This window comes from Drosophila miranda (genome assembly GCF_003369915.1).
Source record: "Drosophila miranda strain MSH22 chromosome Y unlocalized genomic scaffold, D.miranda_PacBio2.1 Contig_Y1_pilon, whole genome shotgun sequence".
In the NCBI taxonomy this organism is placed as follows: domain Eukaryota; kingdom Metazoa; phylum Arthropoda; class Insecta; order Diptera; family Drosophilidae; genus Drosophila; species Drosophila miranda.
Window position 1 is genome coordinate 5,322,798 of NW_022881603.1, and position 9,473 is coordinate 5,332,270.

A 9,473-nucleotide genomic window follows, 5' to 3' on the forward strand; every position below is an offset into this window, starting at 1 on the left:
GCACGACACGGCTTTATCGCTTCTGGAAACTCTATTAATTGTGACTTTCTTTGTGTTTCAGTAAGCTCAGTCATTGCACGAATTACAATGTCGGATTCCGGTAACCAATCCTACTGCTCTCAAGTGGGTAACCGCACGTCTTTCTTCACGAGCGCCTACAATGGGATACCAGAGACCCTGATACTGAATACAATTTTCTGGATTCTGCTCATTCTGCTGTTCACAACGCTGCGGCATCAGGCGAGCGACTTTGGCCGCTTGGCGCTGGTGAACAGCAATGGCAGCAAGAAACGCTGGACCGAGATATTCTATTCGCGAGCGACCAGCATGGTTGAGCCCCAGCCAGGCACATCCACGCAGGCGACCCCGCGACCAAGTGTCAACTCCCAAAACAGCGGCGACTCCACTCCCCTGTCGCCAGTGCAACCCGAGCAGGGCCTCTTTGGCTGGATTTGGATCACGTTTAAGCTGAGGAAGGAGACAATCTTGCTGCATACGGGTCCCGATGCAGTGCACTACTTGTCTTTCCAGCAGCATTTGATGGCCGTCATGGCTATCGTGACCCTCATCTCTCTGGCCATAATTTTGCCCGTCAATTTTCTGAACGGACCCAAGGATACGCCGTACGATGTGAATGCCTTTGGCCGGACAACTATGGCCAACCTGTCGCCGGAGTCTCCTTGGCTCTGGGTGCACACAATCATTACCATCCTGTACATTCCGCTGGTGGTTCGCATCATGCGGCGTGCGTCCGGGCGCAATGCGTTCAAAAAGGCCGCAACGAGGACAATCATGATATCGAACATCTAGTCCAGCGATCGCAACAAGACAGTTGTGCGGAACTACATGCAGGAGCTGTTTCCAGATGTGACCATCGAGAGTGTCAGCATTGCGTACAACATTTCCCGTCTGTATGTGCGGAACGCCGAGTACGAGCGGATACACGATGCCCGCGTATATTGTGAACACCATCGGAACCGGGACACTTTAGTGGTAAAAGGATTTATACAGCTTATAATCATTTTGTGGAGATAATGTTTTTTATCCCCAATCGGCCGACTAATTATTTCGAATTAAACAAAACTCGGCGCAGAAATAAAATTACGATATGTTCTTTAATGCGTGACATCCAAATTGCAAGTGTGGCTTGCCTGCCCTTTACATTGCCGCTCCGATCGCTAAGCGCAGCTTCGCTCGGCCGACGTCGGTAGGCAGACGCAAAGCGGAGATAGCGAAGAGCGAGCTGGCAGAGAGCGTTTAGCAGGGCAAGCAAGCGCAAAGCTTTAACAAACAAATGAGTGACATAGACATAAGTAACAAACAAAATAAGCGGCTGAGGGCCAAGAATTAGGTGCTATTTGGCAAGCAGCTAATCGGCTGTGTTCTGCTCCGAACATTCACCCCCCGTTGGAAGGCAAAGGCTTTCAACAGATCCATCCTGAAGGGGCAGAACCGCTATTTTTCCAACGGCCCTCTTGAAGATGCTTGCTTGGGCGCAGCTGGCGGCTACGCTGGGATGATCGTCGAACGCAGCAATCGGCGCTTCTTTACGAAGGCGGCTTGTCGTGATTACGTCTTGATCATCGGGAACCTCTGTAATTGTATAGAATGGCAGGAAATTTGGCAATGTAGAAATTGTTGAAAGTTGAATTTCATTTAGCGTGGATATGTAGGTTTTTAATATATGGAAAAGTTCGCGCTGCAGTTCCTGATTCTCCGATCGCAGTTTTTCCACTTGCACCTGGCACTCGAGCAGCTGCTTCCTGCATTGCTGCTCTAAGTTTTGGTACTCCAGCGTTGTGGGTCGAAAATCGTCAATAGAGATGCACGAGGAATTTTCAAAAGCGGCTAAAGCTGCACGCTTATTCTCCGAGCTATCAATGCTTCCTGATACTATCCAACCAAGTTTTGTCTCCTGCAATGTTGGCAATTGGGCTGATAGTCGAATCTGTCCGACGCACATTAAATCGAAGAATAAACCAGAACCTATCAACAGATCGATACGTTGGGGCTTGGAGAAATTAGGATCAGCTAGTTTTAGATTATTCGGCATTGGCCAATCCTTTGCGTCTACGCCGAAGTTAGGCTGCATTTCCGTAATTGAGTTGGTGACAATTGCAGCGAAGGAAGCTCGATAGCTTGCGTCCTGGGATTGTACAACTATATGTACAGACTTGCTCGAAGGTAGATTGGAATCTCCGATTCCAGAGATGTGAACATAAGACGAGCGATGATCCAACTGCAACTGATCAGCAAGTCTAGATGTTACAAAGTTTGCCTGTGATGCAGAATCCAAAATGGCACGACATGGGATAAGTGCTCCATAACGATCTGTTACATGGACGAGGGCAGTAGGTAGCAACACATTCTGGCTAGGCTGAGATTTCTGGATCGAGGGGGAGGGCTGGAACACCCGCTTGCTAGAAGCACAGTCGCGGCCTCTTGCTGGATCGATTCCTCGGCCGGTGAAGAGGAAGATGAAGCACCAGTTTCCGATGGACTGTGGAGTAGCGTGTGATGTTTGGCCTGGCAATGCCTGCAAAGTCCTGACCTGCACCTCTGCAATTCATGGCCTTTGTTGAGGCAGTTCAAACACAAGCGGCTCTTCTTTGCTTCTTTGTATCGTTCAAACGCAGAGAGATTCAGGAATGCCTGACATCTAGATATGTAATGCTCGGAGGAATTGCAATGGTTACATATGGGGTTAGGATGGTCGTTACTGGAGGAGATAAGGGTGACAGGTTTGTCTTCTCCCACCTGTTGACTAGGACTTGTTGCCATGGCTGATCCCAAATTCTCCAGCATCCGACATCTCGCTTCCTGAAATGAGGCCATGCTTGACCACCGAGGCAATCCTGACGTCGGCAAGTTCTCTTCCCATTTCTCCTTTGTTTTGTGGTCCAGTTTCGTGCCTATGATGAAGATCAGCAACCCAGCGGATATCTCCTGCGGGGTCGCCAAGGTCTGAAGTGCACGCAAGTGCGAATTGATTTTGTCGCTGAGCGCGCGCAAGCCGATAGCCGAGCCCTTCTCCACCCCTTGCAGCCCGAAAATAGCCTTGACGTGTGCCTGAAAATGTAACAGTTTATTATCGAATCGCAACATTAGTAAATTCAACGCCTTGTCGTAATTCTCCTCAGAAAGTTCCAAGGAACGAATCGTATCCAGCGCAGCACCATTTAGACATCCACGAAGATATTGGAATTTTTCGATGATTGGTATACGATGGTCTTTGTGCACCATTGTCGAGAACATCGAGTGGAATTCTGGCCAATCCATGTAGTTCCCACCGAATCGCGGAAGCTGCAACTCGGGCATTCGAGAACGGCCTATACTATTATAGGGAAAAAACCACGAATTCCCCTCGAGAGTATTTCGAGCCGTTGAATTGGCAACATTTACCGTGCGAGCAGCCATCAACTCCCGCGTCAGTCTGGACCTAACCTTGACATAAACATTCGAAAAGTCCAGCCGGGCATCATGGGCTAACTGCAGGAAATCCAGCCTTTCAAGGCTCGTTTGAGCGGCATCGAAATCCGCATTCATTCGCTCGATTTGCTCTAAGCGAGCTTGAAGTTCTGCCTCATCTAACTCGGCAAGCTCTTCCTTGGTAAGAAAGCGATCCATGGCCTTTAGTTGGCGCGCGATGGACTCGGCCTTGTGCTTGTAGAAATCTACATCACTCGGCATTGCTGCGTTCGCGACATTGGTAGGCTCAGGTGCTGCCATGTTGAGGTTTTAAAAGAGTCACTCAGCACGACCGAAAAAGACACCCTGTATACGTATAAACGTGGGAACCGAAAGCAAAGGGATTACAGCTAATGCCTTTAGCTGTGCGGCTGTGCGAGCTGTCCGATTCCGCTTTGTACTCCGCTTGTGTGTATTAGTGAGTTCGCTGCACTGCCTACCGCACTGCACTGACCGAATTGTCGCGACAGAGAAATTAATAGCCAGCAATGCGTGTATGTAGGTGTATGTAAGTGTGTTTTAGCACCGAATTGTGCTTAACCGCCGAAAATTTGCTAGGGCTAACGAATGTCGATCGCGAATGATTATTAATTGACACTGCAACTCAGAGATCACGTCGGGGTCACCAAATTTTATGTGGAGATAATGTTTTTTATCCCCAATCGGCCGACTAATTATTTCGAATTAAACAAAACTCGGCGCAGAAATAAAATTATGATATGTTCTTTAATGCGTGACATCCAAATTGCAAGTGTGGCTTGCCTGCCCTTTACATTGCCGCTCCGATCGCTAAGCGCAGCTTCGCTCGGCCGACGTCGGTAGGCAGACGCAAAGCGGAGATAGCGAAGAGCGAGCTGGCAGAGAGCGTTTAGCAGGGCAAGCAAGCGCAAAGCTTTAACAAACAAATGAGTGACATAGACATACATATGTAAGTAACAAACAAAATAAGCGGCTGAGGGCCAAGAATTAGGTGCTATTTGGCAAGCAGCTAATCGGCTGGGTTCTGCTCCGAACACATTTATTGCAGTTATATCTATCTTGCCAGGCCAAGCCGGACATGTGCTCGTGCAAAAAGGAGAATGCGTACGAGTACTATCAGCGCGAGGAGCGGAAATTATCCGGAGACGTGGCCCGTTTGCGTGCCTCCACGATGAACGAGCCCTTGGACATTGCCTTTCTCACTGTGTCGACGGTGCAGGAGGCGCAGAACATAGTCACGCACTTTACGCCTGGCACCTATCGCCAGTGGGAGATGATGTTCGCCCCCTCGCCGGACGACCTTTTCTGGGAGAACCTGAATGTGAATTCTGAATTTCTGAATTGTATATAATCTATTATATTCTATCTACCCCTATCTGATCTAATTGTAGCCTATAATATTCTACCTATTTGTATATATTTGATTCATTTGCTGAACGAACGCCTAACAAATTGCTCTAAAATGAGACGAGAGATGCTTGCAATATTAATTAGCTAGTGAAACACACAGTGCATTATATTATAGATGTTTTCACGTAATTTTTTATTTATGGTAAATAAAAACGAGGGGGAACGTTGTGAGTTGCTGCGGACACCGCAACTCTACGGTTATACCCGATACTAAGTCAGTATGGCTCTCCTCCGGCAGACGCCGCTAATATTAAACGACTCGACAAAGAGTGCGTGCGAGAGAGATAGAAAATCAGTCTGAGCGTGACGTCGGGCGCTGCGTAGCCACTGCAAATTGATTTGTTCCTATTGGCTATAAAAATGATCTGATCTGATCCAGATTCAGCAATCTGATAGATATGGTCATTATCTATGATTCTGCGCTTTTAGTTTTCTCGAATGTGCAATATTGTGGATGCAACAGATTTTCGTCCTTTGTGTGGGTGGAAGGGGGTGGGGCGAAATTTTGAGATACACATTTTGTAGTAAGATCTAACAGGAGTGCGGATACCAAATTTGGTTACTCTAGCCTTAATAGTCTCTGAGATTTTTGAATATCCCCAGATTTTCGTCCTTTGCGGGGGCGGAAGGGGGTGTGGCGAAATTTTGAAACAAACTCGTCTCGGTCCGATATATTAGGAGTGTGGATACCAAATTTGGTTGCTCTAGCTTTTATAGTCTCTGAGATCTAGGCGCTAATGTTTTACTCTAAGCAAAGCCGGCTATGCTACGTGTGTGTTAGAGAGAGACAGGGCGAGAAAAAATGAAATTGTTTTCTTGATTCTGGCTATAATAATTATACGATCTGGTTCAGATTTTGCACTCTAGAAGATATAGTCATCTTCTACGATTCTGCGTAGTTTTTAGTTTTCTCGTATCGTCGAAATTGTGGATGCCACAGATTTTCGTCCTTTGTGGGGGCGGAAGTAGGCGGGGCAAAGTTTTAAAATATTCTTGTAGCAGTGACATATCACAGAAGTCTGGATTCAAAACATCGTTGCTCTCGCTCTTATAGTCTTTGAGCACTAGGCGCTGAAGGGGACGGACAGACGGACAGACGGACGGACGGACAGACGGACAGACGGACAGACAGACATGGCTCAATCGACTCGGCTATTGATGCTGATCAAGAATATATATACTTTATGGGGTCGGAAACGATTCCTTTTGGACGTTACACACATCCACTTTTACCACAAATCTAATATACCCCAATACTCATTTTGAGTATCGGGTATAACAAAAGACGGTCGAATCCAACAAATGTATGTATGGTTCTTTCACAGTCGGGTCGGGATACGGTGACGTGACCTGCATACTCTGCCAAAGGTCTTGATTTGTAAATAAAACGCTTAGTTTATTGAATGGATAAGGTAACTTACAAAAAGAATCTGTAGCAACGGCACTGCACTACATAGAGGCAACATATCATTATTATAGTTATGCGGCTGGCTGGCGCTCTAATCAACGCCGGACAGGCAAAGAAACACACCACACGAAATATTCAATGGACTTTTAGTATGTATGCATATGGTAAATATAAATATGGATGTTACAATCAAATCAGTGTTCTCTGTTCGCCGTTCCCAGAAAAGTTATGACACGTAGTTGTACTGGTTTGTACATCAGTTTGCTGTTTATTTGGGTAGCTTAAATAGTGAAACCTACCGTCTCTTTCATCTGTATCTGATTGATTTTGATTTTAAACAATTTTTTTGAACTCATTATTAAAATCAAACTGGTCGCCATCCTCGATCTCTCGACCTTTTGGTGTTTTCGTTATGACTCGGGCGCCTCCACAGGCCAGCGACTGGAGTGTTCGGCGCAACTCTCCATCCTCGATCATGGTTGCGGCCAATATCTCCTCGTAGCTAAGCACCGGCTTATCGTTGAACGAGAGCAGCACCAGAGCCTGAAACAGCGAAACCAAAAGCTCTTTTGGACCCTGCGTAATACGGTATTAAGATCAGTTGAGGACCAAGATTCGAATGCGTTCGTTTTTCACTTACCGCCTCAAACTGCGCACGCAGCATGCAGTTGCCCAGCGTGGGCTGCCATTGTAGCTTTCGTCCGCTATGCTTTTCCAAATAAAACTTGTTGAATATCTGCTGTGGATTGATGAGCTGTGGCGGCATTGTGACCTCCGTGGGCGCATATGTTGGCCAGTAGCCCATTGTCAGTATACTGACGCACAGATCCAGGTTATGGACATCGCGATTGTTGCTGAGAGCGTGACCGCGGAACGCTGTATTGATGTCGCGGCTCAGTTCCATGTCCTTGAACATGCCCTCCAGCTTCGACGTGAAGCCTCCGCCACATTCTTGTTTCAGTTTTGACAGCATACTCTTTTCCGAGTCCACGGAAGCCGACTTGCCCACAAGCAATCGCTTTGCCAGATCCTGGAGAAGGCACAGACGGACACATAATGGATGATTATAGAGTGCAAAAGCGAATGCAAGTGTGCAATAATAACCTTCTTGTAAAAAGCCTCAAAGACATCCTTGCCGTGTATAAAGCGAAACAGGACCATGATATTGTCCAATGTCTTCTCAAGCTCTTCATCGGTGGTGCCCTTGTTGCCAGACCGTAGCTTCATGTCCACGTATTTTGCTAAGGAGTACAAGAATATGGAGTTACAGGACAAACCAAAGAAAGAAAAAAAATTAAATGGTGACCTACCAATAAGTTCTGCTGGTTTATTGGCTCGCTGATTGATGAAGAACTCAAAGGCCTCGCGCAACGAATTCGTGAACTTTTCATTGCGTGCAAAGCAATTGCGGACAATGTCATCCATTTTAACTTTAAATTCAAGCAGATCCTGCACCATGCTCTTATCCTTTTCCGGGTCAATGACAATGGTGCGTCCCTTTTTCTGAAGTACATGCATAGCACGTAAAGATAAATTAAGCAATGTGTAAGCAAGGACGAAGGAACCCTTAGCTAACCTAAATGTATCCGTTAAAGTTTCCGCACAGCTCTGATGTGCCGTTTTTGACACGGCTAAGCAGACCGTATAGCATTGTTAGTTCGACCCATCTGTTGTCCTCCAGCAACGAGTCCAGACCCTTCTGCAGTATGGCCGTTAGGTTTTCGGCCAGCAGCTCCTTCTCTACATTGTATATAAGCGGATGCCTAAGGGGAGGGAATCCAAACATTAGCCTTATGCCATCGAAGTAATACATGCACATACTTTGTGCTCGAGTCTAGATAGTGCAGCAAGCGCTCGTGTTCCTCGGCCAGACGCATGCTAACGTGCTGCAGGTAGCCGGGCACCTCCAGGTCCTGCATCATACGTTGACTCTCAGCCTTGTACAGTTGATTGGTGGCATCGAGGAACTTCTCCTCGAACGAACTGGAGTAGATCTGAAGATCGCACAGCATCCGTACCAAACTCTTGAGCAGACCGCGGTCCACAGACGCGCCCTGTCGTTCTTTTTCAATCAGCGTCAAGAGACCTTCGTATGCGAAAGAGGTCCAGCCCCATGTCCCATATTGAGTGGATAAATGAGTTTTGTAAAACATAGGTGCGATCCATGTACAAGAAGATGCTGCGTATCATGATCATCTGCTGGCAGAACGAGAGCCACCAGTTGTTAATTTTCTCCAGCAGCACCTGTAAGTTGATCCAATGTCTAAACGTATGTTTATTTTGACGTTGCAGCCCACTTACCAGCTTGTCCATGCTGCCCCCAGTGAGCTCCTTCAGCTTGATATTGCGCTTCACATGCTGTTCTGTCAGCTCCTTGAGCTTCGTATACAGCTGGGCGTCCATTTTATGACTGCACATATTCACAACGGCCTGGTAGAGCTCCTCCAGTGAATATTTAATGGGCTTCGACAGTTGTATGGCGATAACGGCCTCCTCGAGCTTCACATACGTGTCCTCGGAATAGTTATCGGGCAGTGTGGGTTTATCTATGGATACAATAAGTACATAAGTTTGTTGGATAGTCATAACTAGAAATACCACCCACCTTTGAAGTTCTTAATCACAATCTTTTTGACATCGCCAGGCTTGCTGTTGTGGATGGCCCCCGTGCGATTAAGTAAGTTTGAGGTAGTTGATGCCGATCGAATCTCGCCATGGTTCGAACCAAGCTTGGAGAAATTTGGCAGGCGTTCGCCGTTTGTGGACGATGAGTTCATGTTTTGGGCAGCAAAGGCACTGCGGCCCATCAATAAGGCGGCGGCACTCTCAGCCTTTTTCAGGCATGCAGCAATATTCTCGGTGTTCTCGTGCAGCTCTGTGGTATCCATAGGCTTATACTTTTTAGCAGCACTCATATTTCGGACTCACTGATGCCCACTGCCCACTGCAGGGGTGAACTCGTCTGCCTTTAACCCTTACCGTTCCAGTTAGCTGCCTCTTTGTACCGGTCGGTCGTCTCCCTGTTGTCCTGCACGGGTTATGTAGTTATTGCTTTGCATGCATTTATTGGCCTTCAAACTTGGAATCTCCTTACCTTTGCAAGTACTTTTTCGGCACCCAAAACAAATTGCTCTAAAATGAGCCAACAAATGTATGTATGGTTCTTTCACAGTCGGGTCGGGATACGGTGACGTGACCTGCATACTCT

At 47.0% G+C, this 9,473-nt stretch overlaps 2 pseudogenes; one reads left to right on the plus strand and one right to left on the minus strand.

Moving 5' to 3' along the window:
• Window positions 1-5,004, plus strand: LOC117190501 (annotated as a pseudogene).
• Window positions 5,005-6,151: 1,147 nt separating this feature from the next.
• On the minus strand, window positions 6,152-9,268 carry LOC117190868 (annotated as a pseudogene).
• Window positions 9,269-9,473: the final 205 nt, after the last annotated feature.